Source organism: Sorex fumeus, unplaced genomic scaffold (assembly GCF_029834395.1).
Source record: "Sorex fumeus unplaced genomic scaffold, SorFum_2.1 ptg000003l, whole genome shotgun sequence".
NCBI classification, from domain to species: Eukaryota; Metazoa; Chordata; class Mammalia; order Eulipotyphla; family Soricidae; genus Sorex; species Sorex fumeus.
The window spans coordinates 501,265-516,461 of NW_026606060.1; the positions used below are offsets into that span (position 1 = coordinate 501,265).

Consider the following 15,197-nt stretch of genomic DNA (forward strand, 5'->3'; position numbering starts at 1 on the left):
TCATAAAATATTCAACTGTATAGCATTGTTATTACTTCTGTAATATACTGAGGGCTGGAGCAATAGCACAGCCGTAGGGTGTTTGCCTTGCATGCAGCCAACATGGCCGACCCGAATTCGATTCCTCCGCCCCTCTCGGAGAGCCCGGAAAGTTCCCGAGAGTATCTCGCCCACACGGCAGAGCCTGGCAAGCTCCCCGTGACGTATTCGATAGGCCAGACACAGTAACAACAAAGTCTCCAATGGAGACGTTACTGGGCCCACTCGAGCAAATCGATGATCAACGGGAGGGCCATCGGGGAATATGACTTATTTCTGACAACACTTTAGAAGAGACAGAAGATGGATTTGGGGAAAATTATTCAGTTATTGGCTCTCTATTGTTAGATATGCAAGTTTAGTTTTTTTTTTAATTATTTGTTTTCTCACCTGAATAAAGATAATTCATATCTACTACAAAACTTGGTTTTAGTAGTAATTGAAAAAAAAATATGTGGTAACTTTTTACTATCAACATAGTGAACACTTAGTAAATGGCAACTCTTTATTTTTATGCATCACAGTATTTCCAGAGGCAATTGATTCACTTTTTAGTGTTTCAATGAAAGTATACCCAGTTATTTGGCATGCTACTGTTCTCTTCACACAACCCTTCATGAAGACCAAACCTGACCTTTCCGTGGGTTTCTTGCAAACAAGACCATTGCTTTCATCTGTAAAATTGAGTGATTGGCCTCAATCAGATTTCCTCATAACCGGTGGGCCTTTTACTTTAAAATAAAAGGTGTCCTGAAACTATATACAAAAATGCTGGCAAAATGTGTGTGAACATTCATTTCTCCCAGCATCCCATCTCCAAACTGGAGATACAGTATCCTCTGGAGCTATCAGAGATTTAATTTGGGGACATCAAATAAAATATGCACACCAATTTTGTTATTGATATCTACTATTTTTAGCGGGACTGGAGGGACAGCACAGGGGGTAGGGTGTTTGCCTTGCACGCAGCCAACCCGGGCTCGATTGTCCCACTTGGAGAGCCTGGCGAGCTACCGAGAGTATCCCACCTGCACGGCAGAGCCTGGCAATCTCCCCTTGGCATATTCAATAGGCCAGAAACAGTAACAGCAAGTCTCACAATGGAGATGTTATTGGTGCCTGCTCGAGCAAATCGATGAACGATGGGAGGACAGTGTTACAGTGCTACATTATTGTTAGCAAAAGATAAGCAAATGAAAGTGTTATTTACAAATCGACATGTTGAATTTATCAGGCTCCATTAGTGGGTCGAATGTTTTGGAAACGATTTCTCAAAGAAATTCATTTGTAAAAACGATTGAGCATACAGTCTTCTAGTATAAACCCGGAAAAATATAAAAATGTCACTAAAATAAGTAATTTGCCACTCAATACTCAGCACCACGAATAGAAATATCAACATAAGATGAATTAGTTGGGATACAGGTTTCTGATCAGTATAGTGATCTCACTCCTTCCTTCCTTCCTTCCTTCCTTCCTTCCTTCCTTCCTTCCTTCCTTCCTTCCTTCCTTCCCTTTTTGGGTCACACCCAGCAATGCTCAGGGGTTACTCCTGTCTCTGCACTCAGGAATTACTCCTGGCAGTGTACTGGGAACCATATGGGATGCTGGGGATCAAACCTGAACGGCTGCTTGCAAGGCAAGTGCCCTACCCACTGTATTATTGTTCCAGCCCCTCACCATTCATTTTCTGTCTCATATACATATACATTACTGTACAGATAACTTGATTTTAAGTAGTCAATAGGGCATTCTAGAAGCACCCATTTTGAAAATCATCAAGAATCTATTATTCTTTGAAAGACTGATCTATAACATGTATAGAATGAATTTGCTTGTGTTTTAGCTAACTTAGGATTTGCTAACTAATATCTTGTAAGTCTTTTGTAAAATACTTAGCTGACTTGAATCTTACAGTCTCTAGTTGGAAAATAGAGTTTGAAGTTACGTGCTCAAATTTAGAAAATACATAGTGGAAAGTTTAAAGTTAGATACTCAGATTCTGAGTTCCCTTACCTCTCTAGAATTATGTGCAAAAGAAAAATGCTGTATTGAAGGCTAAAGGTCATCTTTAAAGTCTGGATGCGGCTCATTAAATTTGTAACTTTCTACTGCCAAACAGAAATCATTACCATAGCACCGCGGTAGGGCATTTGCCTTGTGCATGGGCGGCCCAGCAGAGCCAGGTTCGATTTTTCCACCCCTCTTGCCCCAGCAAGCTACCGAGAGTATCTCCCCTAGAGGGCAAAGCCTGGGAAGCTCCTTGTGATGTATTCGATATGCCAAACACAGTAACAACAAGTCTCACAATGGAGATGTTACTGGGCCTGCTAGAGCAAATCAATGAACAACAGGACAGTGCTACAGTGCAGTGCTATTTATTCTAATTTAGTAATGTCCATATCAGTTTATTTTTAAAAAAATAATTTGATCTCTACAAATAACTGTTCCCTTCAAATTTTATTGATCATCATTATATTGGAGAATTCACGTCTAAAAGTTCTCTTGAAGGGGCTGGAGTGATAGCACCGTGGGGAGCATTTGCCTTGCACGCAGCCAACCTGGATTTGATTCCCAGTATCCCATATGGTCCCCTGAGCACCATCAGGAGTAATTCCTGAGTGGAGAGCCAGGAGTAACCCCTGGACATTGCCGGGCATGACCCAAAAAGCAAAAAAAAAAAAAAAAAAAAGAAAAGAAAAAAGAAAAAAAAATACTCTGGCAGAATTACACAGTAATGCTTCATACTATAAAAGCTTTTTATCAATCTCTGTATTTCATGGTGAATTTTCAGAGGCAGCAAGTCTAGATGTTTTGTTTTAGATTTTTTTCTCTGTGTTCCAGGGGTCCAGCTATCTGTACTTGTGCCCTAGGAATGGCATGGAGAAGGCATTTGGACAAAGGCCAGTGAAATATAGAATACATGATGGCCTTATCTGTGCTTTGTCTACATTTCCTTGACTTTCTAGTCAATTGTCAGTTCTTCATCCAGACTGTTCTCCACTGCCGTCTGATTCTTTTGCACTCATATTGGAAATGTGCTCTAACCCAGTCCTCTTGCCTTCCCAGACTTCTTAGGCCCAAGCTCAATTCACAGTCTTTTTGTGATTTCCTTTTGTCTAAAATTTAATTTAGTTTCAGATTTTCATACATAGAACAAAAATATTAATCTGAAGTGGTGAGTTTGAGATTTTGAAAAATCAACCAAATAGAATCCAAAAGACAAATGAATTACCTTGCAGTTCACCTTGTTTTTTCTGGTGTTAGAATCATATTTGTCCACATATTTGAAACAAGAGTGACTCTTGTTTCTCTTATTACAAATAAGCTAGTACCGTGCCATACATTTTTTGGGTGACCACAAAAATAACTGTTCATAGTGAGTTATAAACACAGAATGATTTTTTAAAAAATAACAGCAATAACTATGATACAATGAAAAGGGACTTCACAAATGAATAGAAACAAGGTTAGTTCCCCATGCTTAACTAGGTCCCCAAAGACAAAAGACTGCTAGGAAAGAGTACGTAGTAACTAAGGAATTATATATTTCTCTCTAACTTTTTAATTTTACAAATGAATTAAATGCAATGAAAAGTTATACAGATATCATTTTCTAAAGGGAAATGATACCTGTATAGCTGACTATTTGAATACCAGTATTGGTATAACTGTATAACTGTATCAATGTAAGTCGTTAAGTCAATTTTTTTCTTGCATTCAAATTACTCCCTTGAGCAGATGAAGCATGTATATGCAATTTGCCCTCACTATTACAGCAAGAATCTTGTCCATACCTTCCCTAACAACCCTTTCAATGTGTTTGTCTTTCACTGAAAATAATAGATATCAATAACGTCTGCATGCATATTTTGACTTCCCCAACACAATGTTGAAGAATTTCATTTTTACTTACATCCATTATGTTCATCAGAATTAATCATTGTATCTTGCGTATGTCTTCTGTGTTTTCAGTCATGACTGTCCAACCCTGAATGTCACCCCTATTTTACAGAGTAAGATGTTGCACTATAACTGTGCATCTAAGTTCCCCTTACTCTCCTTTTCTTATTTTCCCAAATATTGCTTCTTTGCCTAGCTCATCCCCATGCCTGACTACCAAGATATGGATGTTTGGGAAATGAAGGGGCTTGCTGGGTAAATAAATATATTTAGTACGTGGAGACCATGGGGTTCACTGGATTCAGAGCCAAGTGACTCTATGTGAAGTGAGGACGAAGGGGAGAAGGGGAGAAAGTGCAGCTCTTGCTTCTCTTCTCTTTTTAAATATTCATCAACCTTTAGATTGAATTAGTGACTCTGAGCAGAATGCAAAGGCCGTGTGATAAAAATACAAGCAAAAAACAATGTCTTTGCTTTAAAATCTCAAGGGAGATACGATCTATAAGCTATTAATGAACCTACAAAAACTTTTATCTCTGATAGGAGGGAATGTCAAGGGAAGTGTCTAATTCAATATTTCTCATAAAAAGTGAAACTTTACTGACCGTCACTCACTGGACCTCTAAGCAAATCATTACTGCCTAAAGACTGTGCCAGGTGGGCTGTATTCTGGATGAAATGGCGCCGTTTTCTACTGAAGTCTTTAATGGAATATATTTACAAGCATCCATCTAATTACAACCATCTTGATTTCAGATTGAAAAGTCTGAAATTGTCAAATGGCAAATGATTTGAGCTGAAGAAGTCTGCATAGTTTGTATGAGATTATAATAGAATGATCTGCAAATATGTGGCTTGATTCCATTGCTTTAGAAAAGGATTACATTTTTTTAAAGTAGACTTTTGGTATATGGTGTTTTGTTTCAAGACTTTTTAATTTCCAAGCCAATTATTGCTATTAATCTCATACAGTAAAATAAATTGCATCTTGTGATTGAGTGAAGAAAGCTGTTTCTCAACTTAAATGGAAATTTCAAAATTTAGATTTCTTTCCAACAATAGAGTCTGGGTTTGATTCAGATTGCAGCCATCTGAGCTTGAAAGGGAGTCACACAGCTGTCTCAGAGAATGGTGGCGCCCAAACATTGACAAAATGGTGCAGCTTCTTGCATTGGTCATTGATGTTTTGTTCATCAGAACCACAGAAACTTTCTGAAAACACTGAGTTTAAAAAATATTAATTTTGTTTTTATTTGTGTCTTTTTGGCAGGGACTCTTGATGCCTGAGGGAGCTCAACTCAACTAGCCTGTTAAGATCTAACCACAAACAATGAAGCATCTAACCTCCCAACTTTTCCTTAATCTGGAAAAAAAATAAATTCATGTAGATAAGAAACACAGAGCCTTCCCTCATGCTAATTTAAGGTGTTGCTAAAAGGAAAAAAAAAAACAATTAAATGCTGATACTTAGCCCTATAACCAAGGTGCCCAGAAACAATATGTAAAGGTGTCACTTGAAAGACCTTTGACACCATGTTTATCATATTACAGCAGGTAGTGCCAGAGGCTCTCCTTACTCTGTCTGTTGGATGATTTTTAGACTTTGGTCTGAATTCTGTTCTGTCGTCCATCCCCATCTATTTGTAGGAAATCTTTTAGATAAAAAACACAGTGACACTGCATGCTAAATTCAATAGTACAGAAGTTAAGAATCATATGGGTACAAAAGGGAGGAAGATTACCGATGGGAGCGAGAACCAGAAATGACTTTCTGGCAAATAAAAGGACTTGGCCTAGAGCTTGGAGAATTATAGACTCATGTGGAATGATGAACCTCTCTTGAGATAAATTAATTGATATCTGTGCTGTCTTCTTTTTTCAGGGATGTTAGTCCTTGAGTATTTATTTTTAAAATTTCAATGCTAACTACCTCTTCATTTTTCTCTTTAAGCTCTCCAAGTAAAATTCTGTTCCAGGGGAGTACCAATGTGTCATCAGAGTTGACCAGTGATCATTCTTTAGAATAGGAAAGGCTGACCTACTTTTTATATTCCAAATTTACCAATAAAAACAATGCTATAAGATATATAATAGCCAGTGTTATTGCCCACAATCAAACAATTCCAAAAGTCGTCGTCTTGAGTAATCTCTATAAATGTGCTCCCCTAAGTCCATTTTCTATCTCTCTTTAAAATTTATTCTAAGAAATTCCCTTTAGTGTCCCTTTCCCCTTTATTAAATTTTACTCAGAGAAATCAGTCTTGGCTTCACCCTAAGATGAAATTTCCCCCTACCCATCTACTTCTCAGGGAAAGGAGTAGCAAGCAAATTACTATCAGAATAATAAGAGAGATTAAGTAGGAGAATCCCAGTTGAATTATTCCTCAGTGGATAAGATCTATATAGATGTAATTCTAAAGACAGCAAGGCAAAACTTATGAAGAGGAATGTATCTCCTCAGTTAGCCCAGCAATGACATAGGGTTTTGGGACTTCAAAGAGAAGGAAGGGAAAATCATGCAGCCAGGGAAGAGTGACTTAGATGAGGAAGGACATACAATCCGCAGTAAAATGTTTGTTTGAAAAAACCACCCTAATTATGGATAATACCCACAATGTTTATCTTTCTGTGCCGTTACTGAAATAGTAAATTTTGCAGGAGTCTGCCAGGACCTCAGTAGGCCTTGCTTGAAATAATCCACATGCTAAAACAGCCCTTCCCACCCACAGTTTCACTTATTGACATCTACTCTGAAACAAACAAACAATACTTTGAAAAAAATAGTTGCACAGCTATGTTTAATGTGGCACTAACTATAATAGGCAGGATATGGAAACATCTCAAATGTCCAACAACAGGGTAATGAATGAAGAAGCTATGGCACATAGACACAATGGCATACTATATAGCTGTAGAAAAAGAATAAATCCTACAGTTTGCTAAAATGGGAGAGAATTGCAGGTGTAGTGTTAAGTGAAATAAGCCAAAGGGAAAAGGGCAAATACTGGATGGTCTCACTCATGTGATATGCAGAGAAACCAGATAAGGCAATAACATCACAGATTGGCAATGCTCTGGCTTTGTATTACAAAACTCAGATTATCAAGCAGTGTGGGAATTTGTTGGTAGAAATAATCTATTTTAAAACTGTTTAAAATAATACCTTGACACCAGAGAGATAGTGCAGTGGGTAGGGTGCATGCCTTGCACAGCCAATCCAGGTTCAGTCGTTGGCGTGCAGAATGGTTCTTTTGACCCTCAGCAGGGGTGATTCTGAGAGCAAAGTCAGGAGTAAGACCTGAGCACAGCCAGCTGTGGCACAAAAACAATAATAATAATAATTTTAAAAAAAGCTCTTAGACAGTGGTGTATAGCAATTGCACATACTCAAGGTAGCACAATCAACATATGAAAAGTCCTTCCGTGTGTGTGTGTGTGTGTGTGTGTGTGTGTGTGTGTGTGCGCGCACATGCGGGGAGGGGGGCATGCAAGGTGGAGAGAGCTTCTTCTAAGAAAGAAATCTCGTCCTGCTAGGAGATCCACTAAAAGGTGGAATTCCATCTAAGGGTAAATTTCTCCTTAGTCTATATCCACTTAAACAATACTTCTTAATAATATTAGTCATTTTGTATGGACAAAGTAAAAGATATATTAAGCATATGGGGTGGCTCTCCTGGGGAAATCTCGCTATAGATCCCAGACTACAGTCCTTGGGCCAGATTAGTCTTTCCTAAACCCAGTTACTTCTCTTTGGGTCATGACAGAATTTGTTCCTGACCATGCCCTGAACTTACTCTAAATTTTATGGCACTTGGCCTGTCACTTTTCGATGCCAGACTAGCTTACAGTTTGCCCTGGGTCCATCTAAGTTCCCTTATTGGAACCCTCCTTTTGGGGTGTTTAGGAGCTTGGAAACTAAAGGCAACTGAGGCTTAAGTCAAGTAAGTAAGACAGATGCCAAAGGAAAATATATATATATGTATATATATGTATATATATTCAGAGTCAAGTCCCAAGTTACAAAAGCATAGCACAAACTGTTTTCCTGTGTCTAGACAAAAAGGACATTGCTCTAAAATAAACTATGCAAAGAACATAAAGAAAAAAGAAAAGCTATATTTCACTTGCATATACAAAATCCAGAGTCCTAGAAGAATCTGACCTTCCAAGTCACAGAGTCTGATTTAGGGATATCACAAATCACAACAAATCACAAATCATCCTGTTATTCGTCGATTGCCTCGAGCAGGCCCCAGTAACGTCTCTTTCATCCTAGCCCTGAGATTATATTCAAGGCTCTTTAGGAGAATGAGACCCATCATTGTTACTAGTATTTGGCATATTGGGTACGCCACGGGGAGTTTGCCAGACTCTGCCCTGTGGGCAGGCTACATTTGATAGCCTGCAAGTTTGTCCAAAGTAGAAATGAGATAATAAGATGTCATAAAAAGATGTCCTGATAAGATGTCGTGCAGCCACGAATGCGGCCGCGTGGTTCCGGGAGCTAGATTTTATAGTCACTGAATCTTGGCTGCTGAAGGGATTACACGGCACCAGGGGGCCAGGTGGTGGGTGTGACCCCTGCCTACTGGAATTTGGAGGATCTGGGTGGAGGATGCTCAACTCCAATCCAAGTAGGCTTGGAGATCTCGGCCCCGGAACCCGCATAGCTTTGTCCCTCTGCTGGTACCTTCATGTGTGCGGAGAGTGGTCTCAGCATGGTGGTGGCTGGTCCTGGAGGTCTTTGGCTGCTGGAGCCCTGGTCGGGGCGGGGAGGAAAGCTCAACCCGCTCCCCTCCAAGGGGCTCCGGCGAGGGCAGCCAGGCGCGGGGGCAGGAGACTGGCTGCCCTTAGGGATATAAGTGGGGTTAAAGATAAACACAGAAGATTGAGAGTACTTCAGAATCACTGGGATGGATGTAACTGAATAAACCTAAGCTCCCTGCAGCGAGCGAGAAAGGACAGAGGAGAAAGGATGAACCAACGCTATCCAGCAGACAGTTCTGAACATCTTGGGGAGGTCTACCTTTAAATGCTGAAGTGATTCTCTCAGAGTAATTTCTCAGCATTTAAATTACTTAATTAAAGACAGTCACCACTATGTTGACTCACCTACCAGCTCTGCTCTACCAGTTCACTAAATCTCTGAGGAGATGCAAGCCAAGCAGCTAAAATTTATGGACACATCAATTCTCCATGGAGTGAAAACTTTGGGGCTCCCTCAGGAGTGGGGGCAAGTACCACTCTGTCATAGTCCCAGCAGCTGTACCCACGCCCCATGCTGCAGTCACACCAAGGGTTCAACTTCACTGCTTCATTGACACACTCTGCAGAGATGCCAAACTGTGAAAAATTTCAGGTGCCCAGGTTGAGAACTCTGGGGTCTTCGAGGAGTCGGGCCAGGAGCCTTTTCCTGTCCCCTGTACTACTGGAAGCCCCAGAAGCCATGTACACCGCCCACAACCATATGTACCTCCCACATTCCACAGCTGCCTTCCCGTCAATTCATTGTCCCAGACCTTAGACTCTGGAGCCTGAAATACTGAAATTCCATATTTCAGTAGGAGTATGCCACATTAGATGGGAAAGCAACATAGAAGCCAACTAAACTTTTTGAATTTTTTTTAATTTTTAATTTTTAATTTTTTTTAATGAATCGCCATGAGATACAGTTACAGACTTAATGTACGTTTAAGCTTACTTAAACTTAAACTTTCGTGCTTACGTTTCAGTCATACAACAATCAAGTAACCATCCCTGCACCAGTGCCCATTCTTTCCCACCAATGTTCCTAGTATCCCTCCTGCCACCCCTCCATCCCCCCCCACCTCTGTGGCAGGCGCATTCCCTTACTCTCTCTCTCCTTTAGGGTGTTGTGGTCTGCAATGCAAGTATTAAGTGGCCATCATGTTTGGTCTATAGTCTACTTTCAGAACACATTTCCCCTCCCAAGCGGGTCCTCCAAGTATCCTTTACTTGGTAGTCCCTTCTCTATCTTAGCTGCCTTTTCCCCCAGCATGCGAGGCCAGAAACCAACTAAACTTAAAGGTAAAGGTAAAGGTAAAGGCCCTCCCGTTGATCGTCGATTTGCTCGAGCGGGCCCAGTAACGTCTCCATTGGAGACTTTGTTGTTACTGTGTCTGGCATATCGAATACTCTCGGTAGCTTACCGAGCTCTCCGAGAGGGGTGGAGGAATCGAACTCGGGTCAGCCATGTTGGCCGCTTGTAAGGCGAACGCCCTACCCGCTGTGCTGTCGCTCCAGCCCGGCGTTGGTGGTATAGTGGCGTTGGTGGTATAGTGGCTAGCATAGCTGCCTTCCAAGCAGTTGACCCGGGTTCGATTCCCGGCCAACACATCTGCCAACTAAACTTAACGAACAAAAATAATAACACAGAAGACTCAAGTTAGCAAAAAGAGTTTAGAAAATTCTTTGACAAGGATTTAGCAAAACTCTGTGATATAACAATTTTCACATAAAAATTGATTTTTAAACTTACTGATTTTCATAGTGACTTTATTATCTACTCAATTTCAACTCTAGAATAGTGCCAATAGTTATGGCTTTTGCCTGCATAAAAAATAAAAAGCAAAATTAAAAATAAAGGAAAAATTACTTAAAAATTAAAATAATCTAAAAAATTAAATCTATAATATTTATAGTACTCAATACTAAAGAGATAGTGGAACTGAGAAGTTAGTATTAACTTTAAGATTAGTATGGAATTTTACAAATTTGGTCCAAAAGTAAATATATAAGACTGGTCTGGATAGTGCCATAGGGTTTTCTCCTCCAGTGTATCTGCTGGACAAGCAGAACTTATTGTGAGAGTGGGGCCAGAATGATAGTACAGCAGGTAGGGCCCTTGCCTTGCAAGCAACTTACCAGGTTTCACTCGCCAGTAAACCATATCAGCTCCTGAACACAGTCAGGAATGATCCCTGAGCACAGAGCCAGGAGTAATCCCTGAGCACCACTGGGTGTGGTCCCAAAACAAAATATATGATAATATATGCACCAGGTTTGTTCTCTGGGAGTTATTTACAAAAAAAGTTCTTTCTAATATCTAAAGTAGCTGTGCCTATATAAATTCCTACAAGTGATATTCTTGTGGAACATAAGTTGTAAATCACTGTTCTGAAATACCAAAGGATAAGCATATCTTTAGAGAAGAAAGCAAATTAATTAAAAAAGAAGTAATTTTAGGTATCACAAATATTCTTCAACTTATGACATTTGCCTAAGATAACCTATTTGTGAGCAATTAAAATTAAGTACATTCCTTTATCCACATATGTCTTGACAGGAAACTAGAATTAAATGTTGATAATATACTGATGCTAGATTTACTATAATTATACACCTAATTCACTCATATTTTTCACTGAATTCCTTATCTCAGACTTTCTCATAGAAAATCTTTTCTTTTGGAGTAGCTCTGTAGAATACACAAATCATGAAAAAAAGTGAGAATATCTGCAGGTTGAAAGAGAAATCTGTCTTCTGAAGATCTTCTAAAAGCATTACCCATGAATGCACAGGGCTGCAAACAAACTGGCAATCTTTCTTAGTCTTTCTCTAGCTAAGAAGTATGTGCAGGAATAATAGCAGTAAAAGGGAAATTTATTTAGTTTTTAAGGTGATAATTACCTGATGGCCCTCATACCTAAGTGAATGTAAAAGCACTTGCTATCAGACACTTCTCCCAGTTCTCTAAAAGATTATTTCCCAATAATCCAAATGTAACTTTTATGTGTAAGCTTATTATCTCTCTTTCGGTCCTCAGGGAAAACTGAGAATAACCAACAGTTCTCTGCTTAACTGCCAGATCCCTAAAGAAATGTCTTCTTAGAGACGGTGGCTTCTGACATTGTGAAAAAAAATGACCATTTGCTAGTCACTCATTGCACATGATACAGTTTTTTCTATGTTTGTTTCCCTTTCGTTGCTGCAAGAAATTATAAAGATTGCATATAAATCAAGTGAGGGGGGATTCTAGGTTTCATTAGGGGCTTCAAACAATGGATTCTTGTTAACATGCTTGCCACTCTGTAAACGTCACTTGTATAAATATCTTGTTTTTTCTCTTTCTCAAAACTCTTTGAACTGATGTTTGAAATAAGAACTTCACGTAATACAGGCAAGTAGAAAATAGAAAAACCTGGAGTAAGGTTATGTAAAAGGATATCCAAGTAAGAATATCTTCTACATTTTCTCTTCAAAATTACTATTGGGTTTATTATATACATTCACATATATGTATAGATACACATATATATTATACATACATATGTATTCTTATAATATTCTATGTTCTAGTAAAGTGTGTTCAGAGAAGTTACCAGAATTAGACTAGTTATTCATTTTAAGAATGATTTTTGGAGCTTTTCCGAAACTCAAATTTCCTGTCATATACTCCAAACATATCTAATTAAAGTCATTGGAGAAATCTTGTCAGTTTGTCAAATAGTCTTCTAAAACAGCAACCAAAAAACTATCCTTTTCTTTCCCCTACCCCCACAGTTCAGCCACATTGCGTAGTAGTTGGAAAGCCAAATAAAAATACTTTTATGAGGGGAAGAATATTATACTTCCCAGTCCCTTGTGTCTGCATTAGCTGTAAGAGCAGAAATGCAAGTAGAATAAAACTGCATGTACCATACCACTTACAAAATCATACCACTTACAGAACCTGTTAAAGTTGTCAGAAAGAATGACTATCAGGTTGGGCCAAGGAAGATTTGAATAGTACTCCGAAAAAGCAAAAGGCCTTTGGCTATATTGCCAAGGCACTGAGTCTCATTTTCCTTGAACTTTTCAGTGAGACAACTTGGAAATTACCAGTCTGTTCTACCAAAAGCTGTGTAGTTTGAAATATGTAAGACAATATAGCTTAAAGTTAGGCAATTGCTATTCAGAATGTACTCGATTGAATATACTCCACAGCAGTGCAAAGCTAGAATACAAAGCAATGAATACATTCTGCTTCTGATGGTGAGTTTCTGTTGAAGTTTATTATTTATTTTTACTTGCAATGTTCTGAGGATTTTAGCATTTGGATATGCTTGATTACTAGAACAGATCTTACATGAAAATGCATTAATATAGAAGAGAGGTTTCAGTCTGTATTTTTAGTCTGTTAAGTGAAATGCAATTTTAACTTCAAATAGAAAAAAGATTGTGTGTGTATTTTCTTGCTCATCCATTTTTCCCCTTTCTGAAATCTAGTATAATGCGGCATTAAATGCCAATATTAAAATGTGCGATGAAGTGACAATTTTCATAGCTATTCAAGTTGTAGGCTCCTGGATCTCTAGGCTTAAAGGAAAAGGAAACATTTATTGCTATATCTGTCATGCTGTTCACACAATTTCCTGAAAATGGAGGTGATTTCTATCTTGTCTTTTGCCAATGGAATTTTGCAGACATTTTACATTCAGAAGCTGTCATTTAAAGTATTTAAAGCAATAAAAGTACACTTTTGGGGAAAGTTTATTAAAACATTAGTTGGGGGAAATGTATAGTCAGCATAAGGCAAAATAGAGAGAATTCTATGGAATGTTATACTAAGTTAACAGTTTATGTTGATAGTAAGGTCTTGTATTGCGTTCTTTTCAGTTTTAAAGTTTTCTGGTTATGCTACTCTATAGTGTGCTAAAATTGACTTATTAAAGAAAACTACAATGACAGATTCAGATTACAGTACCTATGCTTTTAGATAATAACTTGGAGAGAATTTTTTGAGTAATTTATCCAGTAGGGTATATGCTTAGTCTCAGGAAGAATTACACATTTGTGTTTATCTCCACTGTAAAAGACATTTACTTCTTCTACTCGGGGTCCTCATAATGTAAATATATGATACATTGCTCTGGTTTTTCTAGGGTCCTGTTCCTTGCACAAAGCTAATATATCAATAAAGAAGTTACTTCAAAGAAGTCCCTCAGGAAAAACCTTTAATGTCCCCCATAAGCTATATGACTTTCCAAGTGTATAAATAAAGCATGCTAAATGGTACTTATAAAAATGATACAAATAAATGCAATTTCAACTGGTAGTACAGTAAGCCATTGGACAGCAGATGTCATGGATTCTTTCTCTACATTTTGTTCCTGGGCCACACCCAGTGGTGCTCAGTGCTGACTCCTGGTTCTACACTCAGGGGTCCCTCCTGGTGGGGCTCCGAGGACCTTATGGGGTGCCAGGGATCAAACTCAGGTCTGCCACTTGCGAGGCAAGTGTCCTGCCCACTGTCCTGTCACTCTCGTCCCCCGGGTTCTTTCTCTAAACCCTGTGGAATGCTACTCGTACCTTTAAGGAAAGATGAAATCAGACTGGTGGGTAGATCTAGACTATCACATTAAGCGAAGTTCGTCAGAAAGAGAGGAACAGATGCAGAATGAGGTCTCTCACATGCAGGACATAACAAAACGCAGTGGAGGAGAAAATGCCCAGTGGTAACAGAAACTGAGTACTGGTCTTCGGTAGGAAGCTGACCAGGAGAATGAGGGACAGTGGGGCCACATGCAGGGAAGCAGACACTCCAGGGGGCGGTGCTGGGATGTGTAATTCGAGAAACCCTACATTAACAGTTTTGTAAACCAGGGTACCTAAGATAAGACTTAAAGAAAAATGCTCATAAAGAATCACTTTTTGGGCTGAGTCACAGCCTTTTTCTGGGTATATGTTATTTTCTGTGACAACATGTAAGATAAAATCAACTGAGCTTTTTAAAGAACAGAACAAGTCAGATTAATGGAATTTCCCCTATGAGAGAAGATTTTTGGGACTTAGCAAATACTTATTTTTTGCAAAACATTTTATAACATCTTTCATGATAGAAGGCATGGAAAAGGTACAGCATGTCAGCGAAGAAAGAAATTACGTGTACACAAGTTGACTGATTATTGATAACATTCAGATGAACATTTCTTTCACAACAGAATAAAATAAAAACAAGATTCTGTTTTTGAAAATTACTGCATGCCTATGATTTATGTTAATATTAATTTTCATTTAAAATATTTCTTAAAGGCCAGAAAAATGAATTCAAAATATGAAACAGTTCTGACACAGGTAATATGCATGTAAGAATGGAAATTTAATTTTCTCTAAGGTTTCATTTGGTGGCCTCTAAGGGTTTTTTTCCAACTCTGAAATTTGTGAAACACAAATATAAATCATCCTTTGCATTTAAACAGAGACACAAAATTCAAAAGAATTAAGTTGTTGAAGGTCTTGGCTCACAGCATTAA

General features: G+C 38.6%; 1 protein-coding gene and 1 non-coding gene across 18 annotated transcripts in view; both read left to right on the forward strand.

Moving 5' to 3' along the window:
• Nucleotides 1-15,197, forward strand: part of NRXN1 (neurexin 1) — a 1,264,827-nt gene that overhangs the window by 184,870 nt on the left and 1,064,760 nt on the right. The gene's annotated exons all lie outside the window — the stretch shown is intronic.
• On the forward strand, nt 10,228-10,299 carry TRNAG-UCC (transfer RNA glycine (anticodon UCC)). Its single transcript has one exon. It is a non-coding gene; the product is annotated as a tRNA-Gly (tRNA).